Source organism: Protomyctophum bolini, assembly GCF_963924005.1.
Source record: "Protomyctophum bolini genome assembly, chromosome: 6".
Taxonomy (NCBI): Eukaryota; Metazoa; Chordata; class Actinopteri; order Myctophiformes; family Myctophidae; genus Protomyctophum; species Protomyctophum bolini.
In genome coordinates, this window is record NC_137867.1 from 41,233,807 (window position 1) to 41,243,806 (window position 10,000).

General features: G+C 48.0%; 1 protein-coding gene across 1 annotated transcript in view; it reads right to left on the reverse strand.

Annotated features, from left to right (window-relative positions):
* The window catches only part of cux2b (cut-like homeobox 2b), a gene marked incomplete at its 5' end in the record, with an annotated part of 156,170 nt that overhangs the window by 89,670 nt on the left and 56,500 nt on the right, over positions 1 to 10,000 (reverse strand). The window lies entirely within an intron of this gene.

The following is a 10,000-nucleotide window of genomic DNA, read 5'->3' on the forward strand; positions in this document are numbered from 1 at the left end:
TGGTTTGTACGGCCTGTAAATGAGCTAAGAGAGACCCGACGGCTGTGCCGTTTGTGAAACAAGCATTCGGCACAAACAAGGGACACTAAATTAATTTTGCTCCTATGCCACAAAAATTGTGGAACGCCCTACCAACTGTCATTAAGACATGTGAATCCCTTGACTCCTTCAAAACCGCTACTCAAAGGGCACCTACGGACGGCTGCAATTCAAAACTGGCCCCAGTACACCATCCCTTTTCCCCCCTCACTGTATATATATATTTTTTCCCCCTTTTTACCTCCTGTATGATGATTTCCTGTTTTTGGCGATATAGAAGTGTATATTTGTAGTACGTCTCTAAATGTTATGATGAATTGAAAACGGTGGACCCTCTTGTAAACAAGTGTAATGCGTTTATGCATGGTGTCGTCCACTCATACAGTTGACAGTTTTTTGTATTGAGTTTGTGCTTGAAATGTACTGTAATTCTGCAAACTGTTAATAAATTACTTCAATCAAGCAATCAAAAGTATACTTTTTGTGGTAAAAGGCGCTCAAACTTTCTTCTTTCCTGCCTTGATCTTCTAACCCCCCCCCCAACCCCCCCCCCCTCCCCTTCTCTCTCTCGCTATTCTTCCATTCTTCAACTATACACATTTTTACTTGTAAAACTGTGATGTGACAATAAAGCTGTTTCTGATTGTGATAACACAAGATTATGTATTCATGAGGTCGTTGAGAAATAGTGCTTTGGTCCGATTATGTGTCATGCTCACTTCATTCACCGCACACATGTCACATCTACAAAACTATAGCGTGTATTTAGTATCCTATAAGTATAGCCTATCAGGCAGGTACTTTTTATGGCGAGATTGTCTCTGCCACTCGCTAATTCAAACGCTATATACCTTCCCCAAGTTAGCCATCCGGTCGGCCAATCTGTGCTTAACCCATTCTGACCGGGAACCCATTTTGGTGTTAGCATCATGTTATGCTTTAGCTATTTTTGAAAAATCAAAGAACGACTGACATTTTTAGAATCTGATCTCAGGTCAGAATGGGTTAATCAGACCAGTGTGTGTGTCCAGTGGAAACCTCGTATGAATCTGATCTCAGGTCAGAATGGGTTAATAACCAGAAGGTTTTTTAGCGAGACGCGGTGAAGATCTGTCTTCATTGAGCTGGAAAAGCGGCAGGCAGCGTGCATCGCCCGCCGAGCAGTTTCCTTCCTTAACGGGCACGGTCCCTCATCTATGAAAGTGCCATAGAGCCCCCCTCAGACAATTAGGCAGGGAAAAGGTTTATGACCGTTAGACTCACTCAGCTCGGCTCAGCTCACCGCCCGGCGCGCGCTCTCTCTCTCTCTCCCCCCCCCCCCCCTCTCTCTCTCTCTCTCTCTTTCTCCCCCTCTCTATCTCTCTCTCTCTCTCCCCCCCTCTCTCTCTCTCTCTCTCTCAACCGCCAGCGTCGCCAACAGCGCTTCGCCGGCTCGTGCAGAAAGGTAATTATGGAGCGGCTCGTCGTAATGACACGGACTGGAGGAAGCTTGCGTCATAATAACACCCACAGCCCTTTCTTTATCTATCGCGAGCGACGCCATAATTAATTATCGTTCCCTTCTACCTCTTTGATTCATTCCAGCATCACTGTTCATAACGTATTCACACATCCAAGAGAAACCATCATTTCCTTTGGGAATTAATCAAGACAGTGGGGACAGGTTTGGACTTCCACTTCTGCTCTCGATGGATGATCCAAAGCTGTGTTTGGTTTACCTGCCATGTGGCCAGGTTCATACCTGCCATGTGGCCAGGTTCATACCTGCCATGTGGCCAGGCCCATACCTGCCATGTGGTCAGGTTCATACCTGCCATGAGGCCAGGTTCATACCTGCCATGTGGCCAGGCCCATACCTGCCATGTAGCCAGGTTCATACCTGCCATGTGGCCAGGTTCATACCTGCTATGTGGCCAGGCCCATACCTGCCATGAGGCCAGGTTCATACCTGCCATGTGGCCAGGTTCATACCTGCCATGTGGCCAGTTTCATACCTGCCATGAGGCCAGGCCCATACCTGCCATGTGGCCAGGCCCATACCTGCCATGTGGCCAGGTTCATACCTGCCATGTGGCCAGGTTCATACCTGCCATGTGGCCAGGTTCATACCTGCCATGTGGCCAGGTTCATACCTGCCATGAGGCCAGGCCCATACCTGCCATGTGGCCAGGCCCATACCTGCTATGTGGCCAGGTTCATACCTGCCATGTGGCCAGTTTCATACCTGCCATGAGGCCAGGCCCATACCTGCCATGTGGCCAGGCCCATACCTGCCATGTGGCCAGGTTCATACCTGCCATGTGGCCAGGTTCATACCTGCCATGTAGCCAGGTTCATACCTGCCATGTGGCCAGGTTCATACCTGCCATGTAGCCAGGTTCATACCTGCCATGTGGCTAGGCCCATACCTGCCATGTGGCCAGGCCCATACCTGCCATGTGGCCTGGTTCATACCTGCCATATAGCCAGGTTCATACCTGCCATGTGGCCAGGTTCATACCTGCCATGTGGCCAGGTTCATACCTGCCATGTAGCCAGGTTCATACCTGCCATGTGGCTAGGCCCATACCTGCCATGTGGCCAGGCCCATACCTGCCATGTGGCCTGGTTCATACCTGCCATATAGCCAGGTTCATACCTGCCATGTGGCCAGGCCCATACCTGCCAGTCTTTGTCACGGACACATTTGTCCATGTATGGACATAATGGTGACGCCTGCTATAATACTAATTCAACCAATCAACAATGATATGTCACCTGCCCTGGGGTAGTTGAAGGTCAAAAGAATGATTGAAAACCACTGGTACGTATGGTATACTTTATGTTTGATAGACAGCAGTTCATTGGACGTGATAATCTATACATCAACTAACAATGCTAACCGGTTGCCACGGTGGGAGCAGCTAGCCTAAGGGCTAATTCATACGTTGTTGAACGTATGTCACTCACTCGATTAAAATAACTGATTTGTGCGGAAAAAAGCGCCACCAGGCGGATTCCGTCCAAAAAATCCCACAAATTATGTGTTGCAGAATTGACCCGTTTTGAACAAAAAGCCTCAAATCATGAACGCAGTGTGCAATTTACGCTGAGGAATATATCCAACCCTTTTCACAATGGCCTGTTATAGCGCCACCAGCAGGTGGATTTTTGCCGAACACATTTTTGGAACAAAATGCCTCAAATCATCCATTTTGCCACCCAAGGCGTGAGAAGAAATGGCACCCTTTTCACATTGGCCTATTATAGCGCCACCAGGAGGCCACAACCTGACCTGCCCTGCATGGTGGAGACCTGTGCCCCGAGGGGCCACTTTATCTATAGTTGGTATATCTGTTTTACCAACCGTGTTGTCTAACAAAGCAGAACCGCCTCAGAATTCATCCAAAAGGAAACGGCACGGTTTTGTTATACAGAAGTATTTCTGCCTCCCTCAGCATGCTTACAAAGCAAGATGTAAACATCTGAAGGGTATAATAATGATCTGGGTTTCTTTCTTTGCGCAGCTATAGGCCTCACCTGAACCTGGAGGAATCGATACTGTGCACCTGAGGGTGCTAAGCAGCAGCCATTTTAACCCACTTAAGGACTGGAGTGCATCTGCATCGCTTATTTAGCTTTTAACCGCTTTAATAATAACCATTATTTTATACTTTAGCTGTTGAAAAATAGCAGATCTACAAGCCCATAGTCCTGGACGGCTTCAGGGTTGGGGGGAAGGGGGGGGGGCTTTAGCCCCCTCAGGTGGAGGCTTAAGCGTTATTCATAGTCTGGATTTCCGGTGGTGAGGTGATCACCAAACTACAACATGACGTCACGAGCCCCTTCTCTCCGCTCAACGTTATTTCAGCTCCGGTGGTCAGCTCACCACCGGAGCGGTGGTCACCTCACCACCGGAGCGGTGGTCACCTCACCACCGGAGCGGTGGTCACCTCACCACCGGAGCGGTGGTCACCTCAACGGAGCGGTGGTCACCTCACCACCGGAGCGGTGGTCACCTCACCACCGGAGCGGTGGTCACCTCACCACCGGAGCGGTGGTCACCTCACCACCGAAAATCCAGACTATGAATGAGATTTTAGCCCCCCCTAAGCCCCCCTTCAAAACAAGCCTTACTTCTTGACTGACTTCTATATGTAAACCAAGATTCATTAGCCCCCCCCTCTAATTAGCCAGCCCCCACCATAGCACCCCCAGTCACAATTTTCTGGAGCCGTCGCTGCTCATAGCGCGGCACACGCTACGAACTTGTAGATCCGCATTTTTTTGAAAATGTGGCGCAAATCTTTGAATATATTATTTTCCAGCGAGCACTTTTAACTCAAATCTTTTCTTCTGCAATGTACAACATATTGTCAGATGGGGGGGGGTTCCGGCGGCCAATTACAGATAATTCTGGGGCTCATTCACATGAAATAGTTTGAGAACCACTGTTTTTTCTGAAAACTATACTCTAGTCATGATCTAGATTAAGAAAAGGGGTTAAAGACAAGACAAGCCTCTCTCTCTCTCATCATCGTGACATTCCTGAAGTTGAAGCGCGCTGTAAAAAATAAATATCTCCACAGCATTAAAACTCATAAAAAACAAACAAACAAACCAGCAGCAGCAACAACAACAACCAAGGCACGGACAAACCCCCCCCCCCCCCCCCCCCCAAATCATCACATCACAACCTCGGGGGAGGAAGTGGCACAGTTAGACTCATAAACAGGTGTCCGCCGAGCCCCCAGTAGGCAGCACTTTTAATAGCTGTTTGATGTTTTTGATGTCTAGTCAGCTCGACTGTACCTCGCCGCCTGATAATGAGGGCCAATAAGCCATTAAGGCCTGGGACGCGTACGCGTCGTCTCACACATATAGCGCTGTAACCACTGCAGCGCTTATTTTAAACTTTAGCTGTTGAAAAATAGCAGATCTACAAGGTCGTAGAGGTTGGCTCGGGGGTGGAGGGTCCCTGGAACAACATCTTTTCAGGTGGGGGTTGACGGTCAAATACATATAATTTTTGGGGTCCGACTCCTTGACATGAAATAGTTTTAGAACCACTGGTATAGAAACATGGGGTTTTTTTCAGAAAAATGTCAGGACATTTTTTATAGAATCTGGTCTCAGGTCTTAATGGGATAATGATTCCTGAGCTCGAGGGGTTAATGGTATGTAACCGGCAGAGCCGCTAATTACGCACGTTACAAACTATTTATCAGAATCTCCATCTGCACACGAGAGAGAGAGAGAGAGAGAGAGCGCGTCACAACTCCTCATTGTGCACGCTAAATTACTCCGCGGATTATCAGCGTAAAGCTAAAGTTTCAGTAATTAGGGACACCATGCTGCTGTTGTCTTTTTTGGGAGAGACTAGAGAGAGCAAACGATGACAAGCAGGAGAGCAGAGAAATGATGGAGCGACGTAGGGGTTAATTTATTGTCGCCCTGACATCTGGAACGCAACGCAGGTTGAAAAACCTGGAGGGAACTATAAGGAAACTGGATTCCCCCCCGTCGTCGTAATCCAACAGATGAGAAATTGGTCACAGTTTTTCGCACGCACGCCACACACACACACACGCGCATGCACGCACGCACGCACGCCACACACGCATGCACGCACGCACACACACACACGCACACACACACACAAATTAATTAAGTTAATTCTGTGGAGAGATTGAGAGTGAACGAGAGAGAGAGAGAGAGAGAGAGAGAGAGAGAGAGAGCAAGAGAGATAGATAGAGAGAGATAGATAGAGAGAGAGAGATAGATAGAGAGAGATAGATAGATAGAGATAGAGAGATAGATAGAGAGAGAGAGAGAGAGAGAGAGAGAGAGAGAGAGAGAGAGAGAGAGAGAGAGAGAGAGAGAGAGAGAGAGAGAGGTGTAAATGACATTGCGGAGCCCACACACACACATACTGTAAGCGCGATTGACACTCCGTCGCACGATGGAGATCGCGCACTGAAAACAGCAGATCTGTAAACTCACGACGTGTTGCAGACGATACGCATCGTGAGCTTACAGCTCTGCTATTGTTGGTCTGCGACGCCGTTGTACGACAGCATGAATTAAAGGGAAAGACCACTTTTTTTTTGTTACCTTGCCATGATGAAACTCTGAAAGGTGGACAAGAAATCAAGAATAATTGCTCCAGTGAAATTAGAAATGGATCATTAAAAATGTGCTCCTCGTTGACTTACATTGTACGCTGAAACAGCTCTCAAAGTCACTCTTTTAACACATGAATCAACACCATTTGTTTTGTATTCAGACAGACGTCCAGTCAAGGGTTTTCTTCCTAATACAAATGGCAAATCAACAGGATGTTAACATGAAAAATTAAATGAAAAATAAAGTACTGGGTTTGGTGATGATCTATAGTCTATATCGTATATTGTCTGAATCAACTTTGTGTTTGTTTATGTATACTAAAAGAGTGACTTCGAGAGCTGTTTCAGATCAACCAACGCAGGGAAGCTGCCTGGAAGTATACCTTCACTAAAAACACCGGGACAACGCTCCACACGTCCAAAACTCTTCTCCCTTCTGGCTCCAAAACTATATGGAATGCACTTCCCATTGCAATCAGAACCCCGGACCCCACTTTTGGGAACCACAGCTATATAGTCTCAACCCAAACCTCTATACCAAAGTGGTCTTGCCCTTTATGAGCAGAGGTCTGGGCGAGTCGTGGCGAAGGCGGGCATGTGCCACACCCATGTGCCACAGTAGCTCCAGATGGCAGTGGGAAGGTTGTGTGAAAGTTGTACACAGTACCGAGGCACCACACAGGCTCTCCATCTCTCCGGCAATAGGTTATCTGAGAAATTACTGTCATAACCCCCCCCCCCACACACACACACACCCACCCTCCATGCCCCCAAAGGTGCACATCAGACCATAGAGACGTAGTGTACCCCTCTCCTCTCCTCTCCTCTCCTCTCCTCTCCTCTCCTCTCCTCTCCTCTCCCCAACCTTCCCTCCCCTCCCCTCCCCTCCTCTCCTCTCCTGCCGCCGCAGTCAAACATTTTTATTAAAATTACCTTCATTATAAGACAGCGTTCATTATAAAACCGAAAAAATAAAAAAAAAGCGCCAGTAAGTCTCCCAGGGCCCGGTGGATTAATAAGGACAGCGGTGTATTTTAAGCTGTAAACTCAAGCTCCTCTCTGTCCTTAATCTCCTTCCTACTTCACAAGGCCAAATTACTGTAACACCTCTCCTCAGCTCTGACGGGACCTCATTAGCAAACTTCCAGGGAAAGAAAGAAAGAAAGAAAGAAAGAAATAAAGAGAAATGAAGAAGAAGGAAAGGAGGGAGGGGAAGCGACCAATGACAGCCACCAACCAACCAGCTCTGGGATTAACCCTTTCTCCGCCCCCCTCCTCCTCGTATAGCGGAAAAAGAAAAAAAGATCTAGGTCGTCAACGTGTTCCTAATCAGTCGCCTGGTTAGCGATAATTAGGAGGCGAGATTGGACGACGAGGAGAGGAGAAGAGAGGGGAGAAGTGGGCGGAGGAGGGGGGGGGGCGACGAACGAACGAACTGAAAAGAGGAAAAGAAAAAAGAGAAGGAGAACCTGTCATGTAGCGAAACACTTCAAAGGGGAAAGCGACGTATCTTTTAGAAGTGGCACGCATGATGATGATGATGATGATGATGATGATGATGAGGGGGGGGTCCAAATACCAAGAGGGGCCGCCTCGGGGACCTCCGAACTAGAGGGGAGGGAGGGAGGGAGGGAGGGGTGGATTGGAGGTGGCAGTGGCAGAGGCAGAGGGACCCAGTTCTTTCTCAATGCGCGCCATGCGAACACACACACACACACACACACACACACACCGCACGCACGCAGCCACGCAACACACGCGCAAACACTTTTCACACATTCGCCACCTGTACAGTACAGCTGCACGGGAGCTTTAGAGACTATCCCAAAACAAGCAGACAAATAAGCACATATATCCTCCGTATAACTCCACCTTCTCCACCTTCTCCACCTTCTCCAGCGCAGCAGCAGGTACAGAGAGTCCCCCGCGCTGCAGACTGACTACGGCTGGGTAAAGTTCACCAGCCCCCTCCGCAAGCTGTTTGACATTAACAATAAGGTCAAAGTGTATCGGTGGAAGCACCGCCAGGATTATATGTTATTTCGCCGTTCGTTCGTTCGCTCGTTCGTTCCGTCGGATGTGCATGTACGTATACAGTTAGTTACTGTAGCTCACAGTTTCACAAAGAGTCAAAAAAATGAATGAGGACGTTCCCGGGAAATATGAGATGCCGGATGTGTGTACAGTATAAAGGTCTATTCACATCAGTGTTGATTTCTATCGACTAAAACGAAGACGAAAAATGTTCGTCGACTACATCTTTTCACTGAGGAAAACTAAATGGAAACTAAATGAGAACTATAAAGCTATGATGACTAAAACTAAGACTAAATATATTGACAATATATTCACAACGCGTCGCAGCGGGGTGCGTTGTGAGCTTGTATAGATCATGTTCAGCTATGCTCAGCTATGCTATGTAAAATCAGCCATTACGACGGCATCAAGGCCCTCCACAATACATTTCAGTCGACTAAATCAACTGTAGATTTAGTCGACTAAAGTCTCATGATATTTAGTCGACTAAAACTAGACTAACACTAAAACATTCCAGGTGACTAAAAATGTGACTAAATCTAAATGAAAACTATACAAGAGTAGACTATACCTATATACCGTATGACTAAAACTAAAATAATAAATTGCTGCCCAAAAAACAACACTGGTCTGAACAGGCCTTATCATAACAGTGTGTGGAAGTTGGGATGAGACGAGGCGAGGGCCGCTCCGTTGGTGCGGGGTGCCCGGAGAGGCCCGCAGCGGGAAAAAAAACATCATCATCATCGCTCATTATCTGCCATCTATTTTATCTACCAACCAAACCATCTCTAGACTCCCAGACGTCAGACATCAATAGTCCTTAAATTAATCCCACGGAGGGTTTCCTGTTTGCACAATAAAAGACATGGAAGGGGAGCTTTTGATATGTGCCGCGACTTTCTACTTCATGCAGTCGGGGGAGTAATTGAATTAGCACTACGAATCAAACTATATGATATGGCGGCGATGCAGCAGAGTGCTGTTATTGAACGTGATATAGCTCCAGCCAGCCAGCCAGCCAGCGAGCAGGGCGACTGCTTCACACACACACACACAGTCAATTAGGAACCATTAAAAAACAAGTTGCCAATAATCACCTCGGCGAGAATATAACCTGTAACAATCCATGCTGAGCGTTCTCATGTTTAGAGATGATGATGATGGCGGCGGGGCTTTCAGCATGTTTGCCAGTCTCATGTTTAGAGATGATGGCAGGGCTTTCAGCATGATGCTGGGGAACGGCGGTGTGTTGGGTGGGGAGGGAGGGGGGGGGGGGGGGTGGTTGGAGGGTGGAGAGGGGGGGGGGGGGGGGGAGTGAGACTGGAAAACATATTTGCGGTATCATTTCCATAAGATCCCTGCCTCGCTGGACCATAACGCAGCTCACAAATGTGATTTATGACCTTGGTTTAATGGCCAGAGCAGAGTCTTATACTTAGGTATCAGATGACTTTTTCAATATGGCCGACGTCGGGGGGGGGGGGGGGAGGGGTTGGGGGGCACGGGCGAGTGCACCAACCACCAGCACCATCACAACAGGAAATGAGGGCTTGTCTCGCCCCCCCCCCCCCCCCCATGCAAGAAAATATGAGAAGGCAGATATCTGATCATCTAATGGTAGATAGATGCTACTTCACTTTGACAGAAAAGGCATCAGTCAATAAACGGGCAGATGAGGAGGGATACATGAAAAGTATGCCATGGATTCCTGCCCCCCTCCTCTCCTCCTCCCCTCTCTCTCTCTCTCTCTCTCTATCTATCGAATCCTTCATTCCCAGGAGCAGTGTGATGTGTGTGTGTGTGCGTGTGTGTGTGTG